Raw genomic sequence first — 9,180 nt, forward strand, 5'->3', positions numbered from 1 at the left:
CCCTCTCTTACCACTCCTATTCAACATAGTATTGGAAGTTCTGGCCAGGGCAATCAGGCAAGAGAAAGAAATAAAGCATATTCAAATAGGAAGAGAGGAAGTCAAATTGTCTCTGTTTGCAGATGACATGATTGTATATTTAGACAACCCCATTGTCTCAGCCCAAAATCTCCTTAAGCTGATAAGCAACTTAAGCAAAGTCTCAGGATACAAAAATCAATGTGCAAAAATCACAAGCCTTCCTATATACCAATAATAGACAAACAGAGAGCCAAATCATGAGTGAACTCCCATTCACAATTGCTACAAAGAGAATAAAATACCTAGGAATAAAACTTACAAGGGATGTGCAGGATCTTTTCAAGGAAAACTACAAACCACTGCTCAAGGAAATAAGAGAGGACACAAACAAATGGAAAAACATTCCATGCTCATGGATAGGAAGAATCAATATTGTGAAAATGGTCACACTGTACAAAGTAATTTATGGATTCAATGCTATTCCCATCAAGCTACCATTGACTTTCTTCCCAGAATTAGAAAAAAACTACTTTAAACTTCATATGGAACCAAAACAGAGCTTGTACAGCCAAGACAATTCTAAGCAAAACAACAAATCTGGAGGCATCATGCTACCTAACTTCAAACTACACAAGGCTACAGTAACCAAAACCACATGGTACTGGTACCAAAACAGATATATAGATCAATGGAACAGAACAGAGGCCTCAGAAATAACATCACACATCTACAACCATCTGATCTTTGACAAATCTGACAAAAACAAGCAATGGCGTTGAGAAAACTGGCTAGCCATATGGAGAAAACTGAAACTGCACCCCTTCTTTACACCTTATACAAAAATTAACTCAAGACAGATTAAAGACTTTTAAATGTAAGACCTAAAACCATAAAAGCCTTAGAAGAAAACCTAGGCAATACCATTCAGGATATAGGCATGGGCAAAGATTTCATGAATAAAACACCAAAAGCAATGGCAACAAAAGCCAAAATTGACAAATGGAATCTAATTAAACTAAAGAGCTTCTGCACAGCAAAAAAAAAAAACTACAATCAGAGTGAACAGGCAATCTACAGAATGGGAGAAAATTTTGGCAATCTATCTATCTGACAATGGCTATTATCCAGAATCTACAAGGAACTTAAACATATTTACAAGAAAAAAACCAAACAACCCCATCAAAAAGTGGGTGAAGGATATGAACAGACACTTCTCAAAAGAAGACATTTATGCGGCCAACAAAAACAAATGAAAAAACCTCATCATCACTGCTCATTAGAGAAATGCAAATCAAAACCCCAATGAGATATCATCTCATGTCAGTTAGAATGACAATCATTAAAGAGTCAGGAAACAATAGATGCTGGAGAGGATGTGAAGAAATAGGAATGCTTTTACACCATTGGTGGGAGTGTAAATTAGTTCAACAATTGTGGTAGTCAGTGTAGTGATTCCTCAAGGATCTAGAACCAGAAATACCATTTGACCCAGCAATCACATTATTGGGTATAAACTCAAATGATTATAAATCATTCTACTATAAAGACACATGCACATGTATGTTTACTGTAGCACTATTCACAACAGCAAAGACTTGGAACCCACCCAAATGCCCATCAATGGTAGACTGGATAAAGAAAATGTGGCACATATACACCATGGAATACTATGCAGCCATAAAAAAAGGATGAGTTCATGTCCTTTGTAGGGACATGGATGAAGCTGGAAACCATCATTCTCAGCAAACTAAAACAGGAACAGTAAACCAAACACTGTATGTTCTCTCCTAAGTGGGAGTTAAACAATGAGAACACATGGACACAGTGAGGGGAACATCACACACTGGGGCCTGTCTGTGGGTGGAGGGCTAGGGGAGGGATAGCATTAGTAGAAATACCTAATGTAGATGATAAGTTGATGGGTGCAGCAAACCACCATGGCACATGTATACCACGTAACAAACCTGCACGTTTTGCACATGTATCCCAGAACTTAAAGTATAATATATGTAATATTTATAATTATATTATCTATAATTACTATAAATATAATTATATAAAAAATATATAATTATTATAATTATATTTATAATTATAAATATAGTTATATAATTATAAATATTATTTAATTATATAATTATATTTATATTTGTATAATTTGTAATGTACATATTATATTATATAATTATATAATATATAATAGAATATATTTTACATTATATAATTATATAATATATAATAGAATATATTGTATATTATATATAATATATAATATATGATATATTATGTATACTTATATAGTATAATTATAATATATATTATATATTATATTATATATACTTATATAATATATCATATAATATAATTATAATATATTATATATTATATAATATATAATATATATTATATAATATATAACATAATATAAGTATATATAGTATATAATTATAATTATATAATTATAAAACCGTTACCTATATTGGCTTTTTAATATAATATAATATATAATTATATAATATGTTATATAATATATATTATTTATAATTATATATAATTATAATTATATAATACATATTATAAAATATAATCATAAAACCATTACTTATATTGGCTTTTTTAGATTGTGTGTGCATAAGCAACATATCCATAGCAGTGCATTAACAATAATCAAGGGACACCAAGTTGGAACATGTTTGGCCAGCCCGAACTACCGTTGTGTATTTCCTTTCTTTTTAAGTGTATATAAAACATTAGAAATATCACACACACACTTTTGCAGTGATGTCAGCTTTATGATATGTATGTAATTCCTATGGTATAATGAGTAAAATTAATAATTTAATTGAGCCATAAATGCTAAATTGGTAATAGCTTCTTTCAACAATGACTTTAACAAGATTATGGCTTAGTGCTCAGTCATTACAATTACCTTCTTGGCGTCTGCCTCCTTTTTTATGATTGCAATACTTTTCTAGTATCCTTCTAGAAAATGATCTAAGGCACTCTTGTGTATTGGGAGGCAACGATATCAGGATAGTAGGGGAGGGTGGGTAATGAAATCATTTTCATTTAGTTTTCAAACTTACAGATTGTTTAAAATATTTTTTAATGAATGAGAAGTACAAGAAGTGAAACTCTTTTAAGAAACTATGTTTTGAAAAAAAATTTAGCAAAAATCTGAAAGTAAGGTAAAATGCACTATTTTTAATATTTATGGCAAAGAAGTTTAGCCTTAGCATGAGCAACATTTACCTAAAGACAAACTTACAAATGATGGACTGTAGACAATGCTTTCTTTATGGTTGGGTGAAAAGATATCTAATATGCTATTTCTACCAGTCATTTTTCTCTAATCTGGGGGAAAAAAAAAGATTACGGCAGTGGGAAGAATTTGAAATTTTAATTTTAGACCACAAGTAAAAGAGGAAGAAGCTCCTAGGTAGCTGAATAGGGCTGGCAATGGGAAGCACAGATATGAGAGATTTTGCTATTGAAAGTTCTCAAGATTATATAGAGCAAGAGAACTGGAGCACAGCGGGATAAATGACAACCTCTAATGCCAAATCATGCTGCTCTCTAAACTGAAACAATTCTGGTGTTTGGGGAGCAATGGATGTTCTTTAGAAGGATTCTAACAACTGAAAAAAATGCTTTAGGGTGAGTTGGGGATGTAGCTAAATTATCTGTGGAGTACATCCAGGAATCCAGACAGTTAAGCAGAGACAGAAAATAGTTGGGACTGAAAGTGGGGAAGGCAGAAATGGGGACTAGGTGTTTTAAATTATCTTTAAATGGTATTCTGACTGATGTTATGTAGGAACAGAGGTTGTTGGTCTATTAATTTACTTTCAATGATGTTAACCTATGCCCCAGTTGGGTAAACTAGAGACTGGATTAAAAAAAAATGTTGCATAGCATTCACTCATCTACCTAACCTTGCATAACTAAGAAGGGAAACCCAGGCATGTCTCTTCTTTCCCAACTATTGCACCAACTCCATCCACTCTATACTTAATTAGGTAGGTGAGAATATAAAATCCTATTCTGACCTGGTTTCCTGGACCCTCCTTTGTTAGCTCAACTTCTGGACTTTCACAGACCCACGTGCATTTTCCATGTTCCATGTCCTTGGTCTCTCAAAGCAATGAGACAAAACCAGCAACCTCTGCTGGATCATCCACCCCACTCCCCTGTTTTCTTCCTAGACAGCACTTTTTCTTTTTCTTACAAAAAAGAGACTTCTTTTTCTCATTTTAAAGTAATAAATATTTGTAATGTTTAAAAAATACTATAGCAAAGTTTTTAAAATTTCATTTATTCATTTCTATTTGAATGCCTTCTATGTAGCAGACATTGTTTTAGGCTCTGGGAATACAATGGTGGTGAAATTATGTAATCTGTTTCCTCATGAATGTTACATTCCAATGATCTGAGAAAACAATTAGCAAATAAGTGAGTAGAGTATTTATGGTAGTAACTGTGGATAAATGCTATGGAGAAAAACAAATCAGGAGATGAGGGTGAGGTCTGGTGATGGCAGATGGGGCCTCATAATTTTCCTTATAATATTGCTACTTATCTGTTAATATTTTAGCTATAAATTACCATACATTTTCTTTTTAACATTTATTTTAGTTTTTAATCTATTAACACATAGCTTAAAAGGTTAAAAAAGTGTTGAAAATTAAAACAAAAAATTGCAGTATACTAATTCTATGTCCCCCTACTATAAAATAACTTTACCTGTTCTGTATGGCCCTATTATGAAATAACTTAATCTATTTCTCCAAGTAATATGTGTAGACTGCTATGTTTTGACTTATAAATGTTAAATATTATCTGTTGATTTCTTTTTAAGAGAATTAGGTGTCTAGCTTTTACCCCTACTCCTTTTCCTCCTAACCATTCTCTTATAATAGACGGATTACAATTTTTGGCAAGATATATATAATGTCTTTATTATTATTATGACTACATAGATTCTACTCAAGTACTGTACCATGGGTGAATGAATATCCTTTTTTTCACAACTTTTTGCTTAGTTTTCTTTAAATATCTGGCTAACTCTTGAAACACAATTTAATAACTCTGTTAAAAATATCGTGCTACAATTTTCTGCATGATCAAATATATCAAATAATCTATTAATTACTTTTTTCCTCTGAATCCTTCAAGTGCCTTTTTAAAAATTTTGTTTTAAGTTCGAGGATACATGTGCAGGACGTACATGTTTGTTTCATAGGTAAACGTGTGTCATCGTGGTTCACTGCATGTATCAACCAGTCACCTAGGAATTAATCTCCGCATCCATTAGCCATTTATCCTGATGCTCTCCCTCTCACCCCTACAGGCCCCAGTGTGTGTTGTTCCCCTCCCTGTGTCCATGTGTTCTCATTGTTCGGCTCTCACTTATAAGTGAGAACATGCTGTCTGGGTTTCTGTTCCTGTTTGCTGAGGATAATGGCTTCCAGCTCCATCCAAGTGCCTTTTATCCCCTTGTTTCAGATTGGTTTATTCAGTCTCTAGGTTTGGTCCACAAAAGTTGTCTTGAAATTTTCTTTTGCAACCATCTTGGGAATTACCTTTTCTTTCCCTTTCTCCTGTGTTATAGTGCCTGTATTGACCTGTATCCTAGGTCTCCTGTTCTTGGTTTATTCTTCTACTTTGGTGGAAAAAACCTTACTGTACATTCTCACAAAAGCATATGTGTTCATTTTCTATTTTTTTTCTGTAACAAATTACTGCAAATTTAGTGGCTTAAACAACACAGATGTATTACCAGGTAGTCCTGTAGTTTAGAAGTCTTAGATCTCATTGGGCTAAAATCAAGGGAAGTATCACTTTTTTTTGTCTGTTCTAGTGTCCAGAGGCTCCCCACATTCCTTGACTGGTGACCTTCTCCTCCATCTTCAAAGCCAGCAATGGTGGCCTGGATTCTTCTCACATTACATCTGACCTCCTCTTCTGCACCCCCACTTCTACTTTTAAGGACCCTTGTGATTACACTGAGTGCATCTGGATAATCTAGGATAATCTCCATATTTTAAGGACAGCTTGTTAGTAAACTTTATCCCATCTGCAACCTTAATTTTCCTTTGCCATTTAAAGTAACATATTCACAGATTCCAGGGATGAGAACATGGATATGTTTAGGAAGTCCATTATTCTGCATACCACAAGGTGCCTGGAAAATGTGTCTTAAAGTTTCCATTGTACATGCACATCTAGTTAATGGATTGGCTGGGTGTACAATTCTAGGTTGAAAATAATTCCAATAAAAATTTATAAAGCATTACTTCATCTCTTGTATCTTGCAAATTGCTCAACTAAGATGACGTTCTGAGTCTCAATAAGTTTTAAATCTCAAGGCCTTGTTATTGTCGGTATTACAACATTTTGCAAACATTAGTCTTGGTTTATATTTTTTTATTTATTGTTTTTGGCACTTAAGTGGGGTTCTTCCACATTTTTCTGTTCTGAATTTTTTCTAATTATTTGCAATTATTGATGACTTCATCATCATTTTTCTATTTTCTCCGTGTAGAGCTCTAACGGTTTGGATGTTGGATTTCCTGAATATCACACATTGTATTAGTCCATTCTCACACTGCTATAAATAACTACCTGAGACTGGGTAATTTATGAAGAAAAGAGGTTTAATTGACTCACAGTTCCTCATGGCTGAGGAGGCCTCAGGAAAATTACAATCCTGGTGGAAGGCGAAGGGGAAGCAAGGCATGTCTTCCCACTGTGGAGCAGGAGAGAGAGGGAGGGAAGGGGGAAGTGCCACACACTCATCAAACAACCAGATCTCCTGAAAACTCTATCATGAGAAAAGCAAGGGGGAATTGCCACACACTTATCAAACAACCAGATCTCCTGAAAACTCTATCATGAGAAAAGCAAGGGGGAAGTCCACCCCCATGACTCGATCACCTCCCAGTCGACCCCTCCTTCAACACATGAGGATTACAATTCAACACGAGATTTGGGTGGGACACAAAGCCAAACCATATCACACATATATGAGATAGAAGAGATGTTACACAGACATATGCATACACAGTGTATAAATATATAAAAAGGGGAAATTATATATATACACACACACATTCAACATTCTCTGTTGTTTTATTAATTGTTAACTCCTTGCTTTCTGAAAGATTTCCAAAATTTTCCTAAGTTTTATCTTCCAGCATTCTCACCGAATTTTAAATAATAAATTAATTATAAAATGTGTAATTTATAAGAATTGCACTTAGTCCCTGATCTGTCTTTTTTCATCTCATTCTTTTCTTGATTTAGAGATGCAATGTTGTCTCTTAAAAAAATTTTTTTTGAAATTTTCTTCTGTGTCCTGCACTGTCTCCACTTGCTCTTAATTTCATTTATTTCTGCATTTTTTTTTTTTTTTTTTGAGACAGAGTCTCACTCTTTTGCCCAGGCTGGAGTGCAGTGTCATGATCTTGACTCACTGAAAGGTCACATATCTCTGTTTCTGCAGAATTGGTCCTTGGTAACTTATTCAGTTCATTTAGTGAGATCATGTTTTCCTGGATGTTTTTGATACTTGTAGATGTTTGTGTCTCAGCACTGAAGAGTTAAGCATTTATTGTAGTCTTCTCAGTTCGGACTTGTTTGTGCCTGTCCTTCTTGGGAAGGCTTTTGAGATATTCAAAAGGATGTGGGTGTTGTGATCTAAGCTGTATCTGCTTTAGGGGGCCCCCCAAGCCCAGTAACACTGTGGTTCTTGTAGACACTTAAAGGTACCACTTTGATGGTCTTGAACAAGATCCAGAGAAATTCTCTGGCTTACCAGGTAGAGACTCTTGTTCTCTTTTCTTATTTTTATTTCAAACAAATGGAGTCTCTCTGTTCTGAGCCACCTGAAGCTGGGGGTGGAGTGTCACAAGCAGCCCTATTGCCACCACCACTAGGACTCTGCACTGGATCCAGTCTGAACTAAGCGCAGCTTTGGTCTCATCCAAGGCCTGCTGTAACCACTTCCTGGCTATGTCCTATGTTCTCTGAAGGCCCTGGGGGGGGTCTATAATCAGCAGGTGGCAAAACCTTTCAGGCCTGTGTCCCTCCTTTCAGGGTGGCAAGTTCTTCCAGGCCCCAGGTGGGTTCAGTGGTATCATCCAGGAGCCAGGGACTAGAGTCATAAACCTTAGAAGACTTCCTGGTGTTCTGTTGTACTACAGCTCAGCTGATACTCAAACCCAAGATGCAGTCCTTCTCACTTCTCCCTCCTCTTTCCAAAGGCAAAGAAGCCTCATCCCATGGCCACTGCCTCAACAGACCCATAGGGAATACTGTCAGACTACCACCAAGGTTCCCTTAAGGCCCAAGGGCTCTTCAGTCCACTTGTGGTATGGCCTGGGGCTCACTCTTCAGCGTAGTGGGCTTCTCTCTGGCCCAGGGGAAGTCCAGGAATGCTGTCCAAGAGCCAAGTCCTGGAATCAGGGACCCCAAGAGCCCAGTTGGTGCTCTACCCGCACTGTGGCCAAGCTGGTTCCTAAGGTGCAAGACAAAGTCTTCTTTATTTTTTCTTCTGCTTTTCTCAAGCAAGAGTCTCACCCATTAGCCACCACAGCTGGAAATGTGCTGAGTCTCATCCGAAGCCAGCAAGTCTCAGAGTCTCACCCAAGGCCCTCGACGTAGTACCTGCGTATCACTGCTGGTATTCAGGGCCCAAGGGCTCTTCAGTTAGCAGGTGATGAATCCTGCCCAGACTGGGTCGTTCCCTTTAAGGCACTGGGTTCGCTTTCAGCCCAGAGTGTGTCTAGAAATGTCTTCTAGGCTTTAGGGCCTGGAAAGGGGAACTCATGACTCTGGCCAGTGCCCTATCCTTCTGTGGCTGACCTGTTATCCAAGATGTATGACTAAGTTCTCCCTATTCTTCCCTCTCCTCTCCTCAAGTAGAAGGAAGTCTCTTTTGGAGCCGTGCAGCCTGAGGTTGGGGGAGGGGTGATGCCAGCACTCCATTAGCTGCCCTGGCTAGTGTCTCAGTAGGTCATTTGCTCCCAGAGTCCACTGTCTCTGAGTCTAGTTCGGCACTAGGACTCACCTAGGAGTTGCAGTCCTTGTGGTGTGGACTGCTTTTCAAGTTTATTTAGAACCCCAGCGCAATTTAGCCTATGGTGGTGAGGCTTTCGG

This window comes from Pongo pygmaeus, chromosome 1, assembly GCF_028885625.2.
Source record: "Pongo pygmaeus isolate AG05252 chromosome 1, NHGRI_mPonPyg2-v2.0_pri, whole genome shotgun sequence".
In the NCBI taxonomy this organism is placed as follows: domain Eukaryota; kingdom Metazoa; phylum Chordata; class Mammalia; order Primates; family Hominidae; genus Pongo; species Pongo pygmaeus.